At 34.4% G+C, this 14418-nt stretch overlaps 1 protein-coding gene across 7 annotated transcripts in view; it reads left to right on the forward strand.

Moving 5' to 3' along the window:
* Positions 1–329: 329 nt before the first annotated feature.
* Positions 330–14418, forward strand: part of LOC140062868 (C-myc promoter-binding protein-like) — a 56145-nt gene continuing 42056 nt past the window's right edge. For all 7 annotated transcript variants that reach the window (XM_072109245.1, XM_072109247.1, XM_072109248.1 and 4 more), the window contains exon 1: positions 330–466. The gene's annotated coding sequence lies outside the window, so the exon portion shown is untranslated. The remainder of the gene's footprint in view (positions 467–14418) is intronic.

A 14418-nucleotide genomic window follows, 5' to 3' on the forward strand; every position in this document is an offset into this window, starting at 1 on the left:
TTACAGTAGTGGGACTGTAATCTCAATTATCATACACATGACATCGCATCTGATCACAAAACTTAGCAATACTAAAAATCGTCTTTCTGCCAGCCTGTTCCATTCATTTATATACTATATTAAACCCATCAACCATATATTGGACTTAGCATGTAGTACAATTAATTTCCAGTCCGCTTAAAACAAAATGTTTAGATGTCGCGCGCAAATTTGTTTAGACGATCCCTAAGTTTAACCTTTGACAGGGTGGTATTGATCATCATAGAGAGGAGAGAAAGCAAAACGAGGCTGATCTCTCTATCATCCCTCTGCTGCTCGTCTCACTCTGTGTGTGAACATTTGCATGCACATGAAAAATAAAATGGTGATAAATTATGTGAGATGTTCTGGACGGTTTATTTGAGTAAAATGAAGTAACCGTACTTTAAAAGTCCTTTGGAAATTGATTGTAATTATTTCAAAATTGGTAAGTAGAATTTGAAAGACGTAATTTGTAATTATAAGACGGTAATTTTATGAGAATATGGTGAATATAAAAATGACGAGACGGCCACTCTGGCCGACAACAACGCAACGGATCGGAATGAACCTGGTTGAAACACCCACCATCCAGCTATTATGCGATGGAGGACTGTCTCCCCTCCTCTATGATTAGGCCCTATGCCTAGCGACATGATGTTTCTGGACAAATTGCTGTGAAAAATAAGACCCATTCCCTACAATTGTTGAATTAAAAAAAAAGAATTCATATTGGCTAGACGCTAGGCCTAGGCCTACTAGCCTACCTAGGCCTAGCTAGAGGCCTAGCCTAGGCCTAGTAGTACTACTAGGCTAGGGCCTAGTAGTAGTGTAGGCCTAGCGACCCGGCCTAGCTAGGAGGCCTACTAGGCTAGGCCTAGGTAGGTAGGCTAGGCCTAGCAAGCTAGTTTAGGCTTCGTTTCGCACCTGCCTTTTTTTCACTCCAAATTTGTTAAGTAACCATATCGTGAATATAATGCACTTGTCAATTGTATGACGCACTATACGACCCCCGGGAGAGGTGCATCATTTGTCCGATGTGAGTCATACCTTTGTATACCATGACGCATCCCTGCGTCAAAAAAGTGACTTACCTTTACTAGACAATGACGCACCTATTTTTAAATCAGCGACGGACCTTTTAGTGAATTATGATTTGAACGATTTGCGCAATTTAAAATTGCGCAAAGAATTCCTTGCGCAATTTGAATTGAAACATCTGTTTCAAATTGCGCAAGCAACGTATTAAATTGCGCAAGTAATCTGCAAATTGCGCAAGGTTTTTTTCGACAGATTGTGAAATCATGCACACCCATATTTTTATAGTAATTTCTAAGAATGATTCAAAATTAAAGATAATATCGTATTTCCTTATTTTTTGTAGTAGTGAAAATATTGTTATTGTTAGCATACCGTCGAAGACCCGACAAAGGACCACAAAGGTGGTGTTCCCGGCGGGCACGTGCACGGCGGGCGGCTAATTACTACTCTAGCCTACTACTGGCTATGTTTTGATAGCAAGTCTAAACGTTGGTGGCGGTAGACTATGTTGTGTATTACTACATTAATTTTTTTTATTTTTACATTTATTTTGATTTATTTTAAGTTACAATGAGTGATAATATTATTTAATTGTGTATGCCATTTATGTTGTGTATTATACACATGTTATCTTCGCATTTATTATGTTTCATTTTGAGTTATTAGTTTCGAATAAATTATTATTATTGTTAACCGATCGTCGACGTTAGCACGCATTCTGGTAGAATTCTGCTGCGCAATTTGACAATTTTACAAATTGTGCAGCGCAATTTGAAATTGCGCAAGGATTTTCTTGCGCAATTTGATATTGCGCAAGTTGATTGCGCAATTTAATATTGCGCAAGAAAATCCGTGCGCAATTTGAAATTGCGCAAGGAATTTTTTGCGCAATTTCAAATTGCGCAAATCGTTGAAATCGCGCATAACAATGACGCACCACGACTGTCTTTTTGACGTACCTTCACTGACGATTGTTGACCCCGACTACTGCGCAGTGCATGCAGTGTGATATCAAAAATCTCAAACTAATACGCGTGTCTGGTGCTATGGAGGCGCGCCAGGGTCGTCGATCGATGTTAATCAGGCCGGCTAGGAACGTTCTCGCGCGATCACACAATCACACAAAGATTGGAACGGCTATTTATAATACAAATATTATGTCATTTTCCAGTTTGGCCGATAGAGGGCGCGAGTGATGACGCTCTCAAGCGTGACAATGTACAACGCAACCTGGCCGCCCCTCCGCGATCATCAAGGCCTTGTTTTCAGGCTTTTTGGGTGACGCGGGTCGATGGTAAAGTGACGGACATTGAACATTGAGGCGACGCACCATTTGGGTTCTTTGACGCACCCCTGTGTCATTAATTATTTGTAAATGACGCACCCATGACGCACCACTCCCGGGGGTCGTATAGTGCGTCATACAATTGACAAGTGCATAACACCTTATTAGAATTAGGCCTCATACATAATAAGTAATTTTACAAATGAGAATCACAGAAAAATTAACAAATAAGTCCTTTATAATGTGCCGTTTTCAAAGAATATCAACCGACCCTAAAAATCAGCAGACTAAAGGAAGACTGAAGGATATTATTTAGATCATTGAGGTATAAACGGAGTATGGTCGAAGCGGCCGCCAACCAAAGCGGTCGCCAGTTTAATATTGTCATTTGTATGGAACGCCATGTGTGCTTTAATCTTTGATTGTCGTTGTCAACGCCATGGCCTATGCCATGGCGAGTTGAGTTACACAGCTGTATGTATGGTCAAACCAATAAATATAAACCAAATCATGTACTGTACTATCGAATCTTTATATTTCTATAATAATAAAGTTTGCCTGCCGATAAATCAATGTATATTTTATTTGTATTTTACAGGGCTGAAAATTAACCTTTAAACCATAGTGGCCAGCAGGGCCAGTTGAAGTTGAAGGATGGTCGCCCTTATTAAAAATGGCTGGCCCTTATTAATTTTTTGTACAAATTTGTTTTGCCCGACAGGGGTGGGGATAACTAACTAGCAGAAATTCGCGTAATTAATTACCGTACCGGTAAAACTCATTTTAAATTGATCAATATTTTTATATCTGAAGGTATAAAACAATTTAGGATATTAAATAAATAAATTGATGTCATCATGTTATTGTAATTAAATTATGATTGCGAACACGTACTAGAGTAGTTACTTTACTAATTAATTTAATATACAATAACAAATATATATATTTTGATATACTTTATTGAAAAAATATATACATTATTCTTAATAATTGGCTTATTATATATTAATATACAATACAAAAACCACAGTGTATTTATTGACTTTATTAAACATAGGCCTATATATCATTTAGAACACGCCATTTCGTTTAAAATAACGTATCGCATTCAATCTGTAAAAAAAAGAGAATAAATTACATAATAATGTAGATTGTTTTTTACGTCCGAGAAAAGAAAACCTGTCGAAACAATGACAATCAAAGATTACAAAACAACGATCAATCAAAGCGCACACGGCGTTCCATACAAATTACCGTTATTGGTTGGCGGCCGCTTCGACCGTAATCCGTATAAACTACACTCCTACCTACATGTTATGATGATAAATTTGTCGTTTTATGCAAACGTCAGGGAGAAGTCCCCGATAAAAATATACATCCGGTATTACAGTAAACGATGCAAATAATATTATTATTAGATTGTATGTTACTCTTTTGTTTGTTAATCTGTAATTTAACGTTATTTCAGGATTCTGGAATTTATTTTATTTAAAAATTTCTTTTTTGAAGGGTAAAAATTGAACTGATCATCCACCTCGGGGTTTCCCTTTTTATAAACCCACACAACATCATGTCACTGTGTCTCTCAGTGTTGTGTCAGTCTAATGTAGGATTTTGCATTTTAATCACGATCGTGACTAACGCATGGATGCCGGCTATCAGCCCTTCCCTCGTCATGAAGAGCGACTGTCGATAATTGTGTAATTTTTCTTTGATATTACATATTTTTGTTGATATGTGTATACTGGCATAATGTTCTACACTTTTAAAATATAATAATAAATTTGAATGCATTTTCTTCTCATATTCTGCTAAATGCATGACAAATATGTGGTCACGCATATATTTGTTCAAAAATCACATTGAAATGCGGGACCGTCCCGCAAGATGCGAGACGGTTGGTAAAAATGCAGTCGTGTAGCAGACAAGATATACAAGTGGTGTGTGTGTGTGTTTTTTTTTTTTTAATGGGGCTGCGGTGCAGACGAACTGTTTCGTAATCGTGCAGCAAGACTAGTGTGATCTGTATTCTACAATACGATTTACACGCAGAGTGCTGTTATGCATTTTGCTGTGCACTTTTTGCACTCCAGTGCATGATAGTGAAAAAATAAAGAGCACACACGTGACTCATTTCAACTCGTCTGATTGGCTACATCCTTGTTATAATAGTAATTAACTTTAAATAACCTTCTCGTGGATAGCACACCTTAGAATTGGGTTACATTACATTTAACATGTTTCTCGCAAACACACTTTTACACTCATACTCGATGTTATAATTAGAGAGCTAATAATTCAAGATTTTTTCTACGTTTAATTCATTTATTAAAAATAAATTTCAATATATTTTGTCAAATAGAATATTTTATTTAGTTCACATTTTAAACATAATATAATATTAGTTTATTTATTGACCCCTTTTTTTGGCATGTCATTTTTTAAATCTAATTTGAGAATTTGGTCAGTCTACAGTTCATTTGTTGAGTGCTATGATGCATACCACAGTGCTTTGTAGTGGTTTTGTTTTGGCATACCTACTATCTAGGCACGCATAACCTCCTCCTACTTGTATTCATACATTGATTTGCTCCAAAGGCATTATTTTTTCTAGATTCTTCTCATTTTAAAGATCAGCATTGAATTAAAATAAAAGTTTTATTAATAAACAGAGAGCTCCATCGCTTTGAAATCTATAAACCATTTATAAAAACAAAATCTATTTGATTGAATTTAAAATTGCTTATCATTTCTTGATATAATAATGACAGCCAAAATTGTTAATCCGGAGAACTTCATTTAAGTTAAGTTAACTAATTGCTTTTATACCATTATTATCATTATATAATTTTATAGATGACTAATAATCGATATCAAATTGTAAATATATTAGAGGATGATTAGAGTGATGTACAGAACCTGTGGATGATAAAACCCTTTACAATGTCAAGGATAAATATCACAAAGAAAAGCCCACACACTTTACTATACATTGTCTTCTTATCGATGACTCACCAATGATAATAGACTTTAATCTCAAATATCGGTTTACAATGGGCTTTTCCTGCATACAATATTTGGGGGGATGTAATAACTGGAGTGCACTAGTCGAAAAAAATCATTTGTTATTCAAGTTGCAGTTACAACATCACACAACTTTACTATTTATATCGTATACTGGAACAGTGGAGAATTATTTAGGTTGTGATTGAGATTCTCTCTCTGTTGTTTTAGTTCCCTAATGCTTGATCACTTTAAAATTTTACTAAACATTAAAATTAATATAACTGTAGATTATTTTTGAAGTCATAAATAAATATTATAAAGATGTTTAAAGATGAGAACATTGCAAGTATGTGCATATAAAAAAAAAAATTGTATTTATAAAATAATACTGATTAATAAATAATTTTTCAATATTATATGAAGAGCCTAGCCTTAATATGTCGAGCTGATTCTGGGTACAACAGAAAGCAGGCAAATTCTGTGATACAGTTTAAAATGTATGTTGCGCTTATCATTGGCAATATTAAGCCTGAAATATCACATACAGTATTATTATGCAACCATCTGTCCGGCTTGCATGTCTGTCTAGCTTGCATGTCTGTCTTGACTTTATTCAGAAACTATGAGTCGCACTGTCTTTGTTGGGTGTAGCTCGGTATAAGAAAGAATGAGTTTGCGTCAAGGTGTAATTGAATTCTTGTATACCGTACAGTATCACAAGCAATGTGTTTCGTAACAGCAAAATGTTCAGATATGCTTAACTAACGCTTTCCTTTAAAACTGAAGTGTCACCGAATTTGGGTATCTGATATGCAGGAGTAAAATTGATTTGAAAAATCATTGATGCATGACTTTTGTATCATAAACGGAGTTCACTAATATGGTACCTTGAGGTGTCGTAACGAACGAAAGATCAGTGAGAGGCAAGATGTGCCTTCCACTAATTTTTTTCTTGGTTCAGACAACATGTACAATACGAAAGCATAACTCTGTTAAAAGAAATTGTTCAAGGTGTGTGCTGGTCATTCACCTTTCTTTACAATTATTAAGTGATGAGCAAACAAACATAATATTAGTTGTAGTTGTGTTCTTTTGTCATTTGACCTTGTGTGTGGGTACTGTAGATCTTATTCATCTAGGATCATTGCCCATACAATCTACAAAAATGCAGTTATTAAAGACACAGCAACAATACTGGGTTTCTCCCAATTTGTATCAACAGAGTCTGTCAAAAACAGAAAGATATTTAATGCAGCAACTATACAACGTCAGGCTAGGGCTACGGCTCAAGTACAGTACGATGTTCGTAACGTTACCAATGTTTACCAGCTAGGCCTACAAAAATAAGCCTAGCTAGCTTGAAACGATATTATGATGGTATAACCAGGATGTCTTGGTCATGTAATGAGTTTTTACCACAATATAGTGTACACAAGATCTGACACATGTTTACTGTTACTGTTAAGGATATTGTTTTTGAAAAAAAGCAAATGGTTGATCACAAACTGCAGAAATGGCTAGCTACAATGACCATACTATAAATTTAGCTTAGTTTGTGCATATTTTTTCGATAAAGACACTTGACTCTCAGTTAGGTGATTCTCCCGTCACGTGTGCAACATTCATACAACAATTTTAGCTATTTTATGGTAGTTCTAGCCTTAAGCTCTGTCTACACTATCAAACTTTATGTGTCAAAAAAATGTGATGTGCCCATATATGGACATGATGATGTCATATCACTACCATATTTAAGCCTTACAAGTTGTAGAAGGAGATTTACTATGCTACATTTATTTAATTCTTTTAGGCCATCGGGTGAAAATCCTATCATTCAATCCTGTTCCGATCTCTGACTAAAAAAATTCCTCATGATAATTATTTAAATAATATTTTAAAAGTGATAACGCAAAAAAGTCAGAAATCTGAGTTTTCTAGATCTAGAAAACTCAGATATCTGAGATCTGAGTTTTCTAGATCTGAGTTTTCTAGACACCCTTTATTCTGTCCTGTCCTGTACAAGAGTGTGTTGCGTAACATCTAAGAGATTCCATGTAATAAGATTTTAATTGTGAAGAAAGGCTAATTTGTTTTAATCCTAAAATTGTCTCAATTGGGCATGGTTTTTATAATCATTCTCACCAGAGTTTATTATCATCATGTACTTACCACTATCCCAAGCACTTGCCTTGGACTTTTTGGAGGTTTAGAGTTCTAAGTCTACAGTACTTGATACGTGTCATAAGTACATCTTCTGATTTCCTTCCTTGCCCTTGGTGTAATGTAATTGACCTACACAGCAGTACATAACCAAAATAACATTAATGTCCTAGGGAGGTAGGTACTTCCACGTACAGGAATATATAATTCAATTAAAGTCACATATTGTAAAACATTAGATCACATAGAATGGCATATTGTACTTATCATATTTTGAATGTCAGGTTTAAACTAGCCTTTTAGAGAATATGTTGTGAAATTTGTAAATTGAAATGAATGTATAATGCAGTTTTATTTTTATCTATATAGTTTATCTATCTATTAATGTTTGCATCAAGCAGAATAAGTGTAAGGATGCGTTTATACAACACACTATAACATGCCTAAAAATGTGTGTTGCATAAACATTAAAGATGTATTGTCCCTTGAAACACAAAAAATGAAAAAAAAGATATTCTAAATCTAAATTGGCCATCAAAGTAATAGGGAGGTTTCGCAACCTTACGAATACGATAACGAAAAGGGATACGTCATACATTTGTGAAACTTTTGAGCTGATCCCCATTTCATATTCGTAAAGCGTATTCGTGTTGACGAATATCACCAGTCATATTCGTAACTACAAAACGAGTATAGTTTTTGATCTATTTTGCACATTTTGCATTTGAATCAAGAATGATTCATGATTATAATATAATTATATTATTATATATTTACTAAAATGACAAGTCAATTTTGATAAATAGCAGTTTTTAAAGTCCTCACTCGCTTTGATGTTACGCTAGGCCTACACTAGGCAGCCAAGCAACACGTGCCTGCGCTTCGCTCAAATTTACCGCAGTCATATTTTGGACGCGCCTCAATATTTCGTTGCCATGCGAAACAGATTTTTTTATGGCTTATGAAAATGAATACGTGTGCGTGACGTATCCGTTTTCGTTATCGTATTCGTAAGATTGCGAAACCTCTCTAATATTAAAGTTATTCACTTTAAGTCAAAAATTCGAGTCAAAATCAACAAGTTTACGTAATTAACATGTAAATTAATTTTATTACATTTCGTCTGGAAAATCGTCACGAGCGAAAGTAAACAAAGATTTCAAACCACGAGTATGCATGATGCTAATTAGAATTGTTTACAACTCGTCACGATTGAGAAAGTTTTTTCACACAGATTGCGAGGAAGTTTTATGATTATGCATACAGAGTAGCCAAACAAGCGCGTTGCATTATGAGATATGTTTTGATCGAAAACTGAGACTGAAACTAAAGTCAAAGATATTTTTTGAACAAAAAAACGTCTGTAATTCGGTTAAATTATTTTTTTTTTCGACTAAGTTTTGGTGAAAGTTAATAACTATTATGATACTTCAAAATGATCCACTTTTTTTTCGAAATTAAAAAAAAATTTTTTTTAAAAAATTAGTCAAATAAAAAAATAAATCCTAAATGCAGTCAAATACATCTTTAAAGAGATTCCGTGTAATAAACTGAATTAGAAAGAAAAAAGTATATTGATACTGTAGACGAGCTTTTATTTAAAAACCCTTTGGTGTTGTTTGTAGTACACAGAGTATCTGTAGTGTATTCTATTATGATGTGTTCTTGTGCTTTTGCTTGGAAATACAATACTGTAATTATAAATTCAAGGTCTTTAGTAAGGCTGAGTTCATTACATCAATGTACTATGTACTCTATTGACTGATAAAAAGGTATATATACTGCTACATATCATAACGCATATGATTGACAGCTGTCAAGACATCTCAATCAAATACATTTCAATAAATTTTCATAGAATGTACTGTAAAATGAAATATGTAATTATCTTCTTTATGATGTTTTATTTCAAATGTTCATTGACCTAATTAAACTACAAATAAAAATTAAGTTGATGATCAGTACATGTAAATAGTCGCATACTGCAATAAATCGTTTCACTGGGTATAACATTTGCTAGGTTTTCACTTGCACAGAGCAAAGAAAATACATTTTGTGTGGAAGGACACTAGAAAATTATTGAATTTGTAGTAATAGTAAAAACAATAAAAATGAATCCATTATATAAAATCTGTCATGGTTATTTTAGTTTGTAAATTTAATTTTAGATTAATGCCTTACAGATTGAACTCTAAAGATACTGTTGGCAATAACTATTTACAAATTATTGATTACAAAAGCTTTGAAGTAGAAATAGATCCCACAATTATCAGTACATTTCAAGATCTTAATTAGATATTGTTTATTCCATTGAGATGCTTAATAGCAATTATAATAATTATGTTATTCATCTTTACAATTTGTACTTACACACAACAGGATCGTTGACTTAATTGTATGGTACTGTAATAGCACCACCTCAAAACAGTTGTTGGTAGAGTTTAACTGCGTGTACCCGGTGTATAAACTAGAAAGCCACTCCGAGAGTGCATACCTCCGCCTACTGTAAAATTCTCCTACATAAGACTGGTTGAATACTGTCCATGTACAGTACTGATTGAATACTGTCCATGTACAGTACTGATTGAATACTGTCCATGTACAGTACTGATTGAATACTGTCCATGTACAGTACTGATTGAATACTGTCCATGTACAGTACTATCCATGTACAGTACTGATTGAATACTGTCCATGTACAGTACTGATTGAATACTGTCCATGTACAGTACTGATTGAATACTGTCCATGTACAGTACTGATTGAATACTGTCCATGTACAGTACTGGTTGAATACTGTCCATGTACAGTACTATCCATGTACAGTACTGATTGAATACTGTCCATGTACAGTACTGATTGAATACTGTCCATGTACAGTACTGATTGAATACTGGCCATGTACAGTACTGATTGAATACTGTCCATGTACAGTACTGATTGAATACTGGCCATGTACAGTACTGATTGAATACTGTCCATGTACAGTACTGATTGAATACTGGCCATGTACAGTACTGATTGAATACTGTCCATGTACAGTACTGATTGAATACTGTCCATGTACAGTACTGATTGAATACTGGCCATGTACAGTACTGATTGAATACTGTCCATGTACAGTACTGATTGAATACTGTCCATGTACAGTACTGATTGAATACTGTCCATGTACAGTACTGATTGAATACTGGCCATGTACAGTACTGATTGAATACTGTCCATGTACAGTACTGATTGAATACTGTCCATGTACAGTACTGATTGAATACTGTACATGTACAGTACTGATTGAATACTGTACATGTACAGTACTGGTTGAATACTGGCCATGTACAGTACTGATTGAATACTGTCCATGTACAGTACTGATTGAATACTGTCCATGTACAGTACTGATTGAATACTGGCCATGTACAGTACTGATTGAATACTGTCCATGTACAGTACTGATTGAATACTGTCCATGTACAGTACTGATTGAATACTGTCCATGTACAGTACTGATTGAATACTGGCCATGTACAGTACTGATTGAATACTGTCCATGTACAGTACTGATTGAATACTGTCCATGTACAGTACTGATTGAATACTGTACATGTACAGTACTGATTGAATACTGTACATGTACAGTACTGGTTGAATACTGTCCATGTACAGTACTGATTGAATACTGTCCATGTACAGTACTGATTGAATACTGTCCATTTACAGTACTGATTGAATACTGGCCATGTACAGTACTGATTGAATACTGTACATGTACAGTACTGATTGAATACTGTCCATGTACAGTACTGATTGAATACTGTCCATGTACAGTACTGATTGAATACTGTCCATGTACAGTACTGATTGAATACTGTCCATGTACAGTACTGATTGAATACTGTACATGTACAGTACTGATTGAATACTGTCCATGTACAGTACTGATTGAATACTGTCCATGTACAGTACTGATTGAATACTGTCCATGTACAGTACTAATTGAATACTGGCCATGTACAGTACTGATTGAATACTGTCCATGTACAGTACTGATTGAATACTGGCCATGTACAGTACTGATTGAATACTGTCCATGTACAGTACTGATTGAATACTGTCCATGTACAGTACTGATTGAATACTGTACATGTACAGTACTGGTTGAATACTGTACATGTACAGTACTGGTTGAATACTGTCCATGTACAGTACTGATTGAATACTGTCCATGTACAGTACTGATTGAATACTGTCCATGTACAGTACTGATTGAATACTGGCCATGTACAGTACTGATTGAATACTGTACATGTACAGTACTGATTGAATACTGTCCATGTACAGTACTGATTGAATACTGTCCATGTACAGTACTGATTGAATACTGTCCATGTACAGTACTGATTGAATACTGTACATGTACAGTACTGATTGAATACTGTACATGTACAGTACTGGTTGAATACTTTCATTGTCCTGGCAGAGATGCATTTTTGTCTGATATAAACCTTGTAAAATTGTTTTATTGGTTGATTTAATAGTATTTTTTTTCGTTGTCGGGTTTACTGTATGTTCCCTGTAAATTTGACTTACAGTAGGATCCTTTGTATATTTCTCAATTAAAATCAATTAAAGAATAAAATAATAAAAATAAAAGATAAACATGCTGACGATGGACAATTTCATGTACAGTATAGTAATTCCTTTTTTGTTCTTTGAAATTGTTCACAGGCCTATTAAATGTGTTGTTAATTATTGGCAATGTTGTTAAATTATAGAAGTGGAGCTTTAAAAGCTAGTAATTTCCGACTTAATCATTGTCTTCAGCCCAAGCAATCCAATGACTTTAGGCAACTCTAGCATCTCACACCACTCACACATTTCTTTTTATAAACTGTTGTATAATAATATTAACAGGATATTCTACAGTTTGATTTCAAGAAATGATAATCCCATGTACCATACAGAAAAAGAATGGTGTAGTTATTTGAGAAGGGGTACAAAAGGGAGCTGGTGTTGTTGCTCATGAAAGAATTAAGATGATCCCTGAATATAGAGTGGTAGTAATAATGTATTTTATTAGAAAAGAGTGTTATAGTGCCTTTTATGGTTGGATTATATTCACTCCAGTCGCATAGATTTATCTACTGTACACATGCATTGATTACAATGTTGTTGTTGTTGGACAAGAAACATAATGTTAGCTACTGTAGCAGCATTGTGATATCAGTAACTCTATCCATAGATGAATTAGTTTAATTCATCCATACTCAATAGATAAATACATTAATACTAATATTAATAGGTAGAACTGAATATGAAAAAAGTCCCAATAAGAGTAGCCCTTGAATTGTATAGCACAGTACACTATGTATTATAAATTCTGAATAATTAAAATCTTGGGCTGTATCTTTCTAGATTTCATCAAACTTCATTGCTTTGTACCCACTAGTAGTAGATTAGCTACATCTTAGTATATATCAATAATTTGGTACTTTGCTTTAATATGCGAGGCTTGATTTCTGTATTGGGAGAACACTGATAGTTCATAGTTCATAGTACATTTTATTTGTCCATACGGAATTCATGTGACATACAATATTGTAAATGTTTTTAAATTGGGTACGCTCAAGAGGTGTGAAGGTGCAGTTAGTGCCAGCCTAGGCCTACAAAATTATGTACGGCGGCACATCGTATTCTAAAATATTGAGGAAAATTCCTAGCAAACGAACACTCGTATCGTTGTTGAAAGTATAGATAATATAGGCCAAAGCACAGAGTACTACGTTTTTTCATCCCTCAAGCTGCGCCGAAGCGTTTCTGTCAGGGAGAGAACTTAATACCATCCCGATTATTTATTAAATAACAACACAGAAGCCGGCGACGGCCCTACTCTACTCTCTAGACTCTACTATTTCCCGAATGTTGTTTTGTATACTCTACTGACGCACTACACGCACGAGGAAAGTTCATTAAGGGTAAAATATAAAACTACATTAAATTGGGAGAGTCTAAAATGCATAACGCATAAATGTTTGATTTTGATAAGATTAAGACGCCATTCATCGAAGATACTAGAATGTTTATTTTTAATCTGAAAATTACATCCCTATCGAAAAATAGACAATCCTGGTAAATAGCCGACCGTCGGATGTCGTCGTTGTGCAGCGCACAACACGTGATAGTTCGGGTAGACTTCATCATCCATGTGTCATGTAACGTCTGTCTCTCTGTGCAGTCTACCTCTGCTATCTCCATCATATTGAAATAACAAAGAGATGCCTGATACAACGAAAAAAGTTGATGAAAATGGAGCTTGAAGTAAACAACATGATAACGAACAAAATAAATGCTTGGAGATCGATGGACCTTTTAGTTGGACTTTATGCTTTCGCCAAAATGATTATTTGATTATCTATTTTATCATGTCATCGCCAAATTAGCTAAAGTCGCGGTTTTATTTTTCGCCAGCCTGGAAACTTCGGCCAGTCCGAGCCCAGGTTTGACATTTACACACATTTTATACTTTTGCAATCAAAACAATTAGGTGAATGTCCAAAATGATCTAAATAAAAAATACTATGTTGACTAACACTTTGGTAAATTCTTTTAAAGGACAATGTTAATATCATAACAACAACAGGATATCATTTTTTACATTAATACATTGAGAAATAATTAATATATAATACATATAAATAGTCCTAGTCGGTTATGAAATAAATTATTATTGAATAAATGTGCAGGTAGGTAGTTTAATTGTGTTGACATGATAATTATTATCTAACCTACTATCTTTGGCTTGCTAGAAATTGTGGAGGTAGAAGATTACTACCATTGTTATTCATCATCCTTCTCCTTTTTGGTACTACATCCATCATAATAGTTAGGTTCAGTTATTTTATATCTGATAA

This window comes from Antedon mediterranea, chromosome 11, assembly GCF_964355755.1.
Source record: "Antedon mediterranea chromosome 11, ecAntMedi1.1, whole genome shotgun sequence".
Classification (NCBI taxonomy): Eukaryota; Metazoa; Echinodermata; class Crinoidea; order Comatulida; family Antedonidae; genus Antedon; species Antedon mediterranea.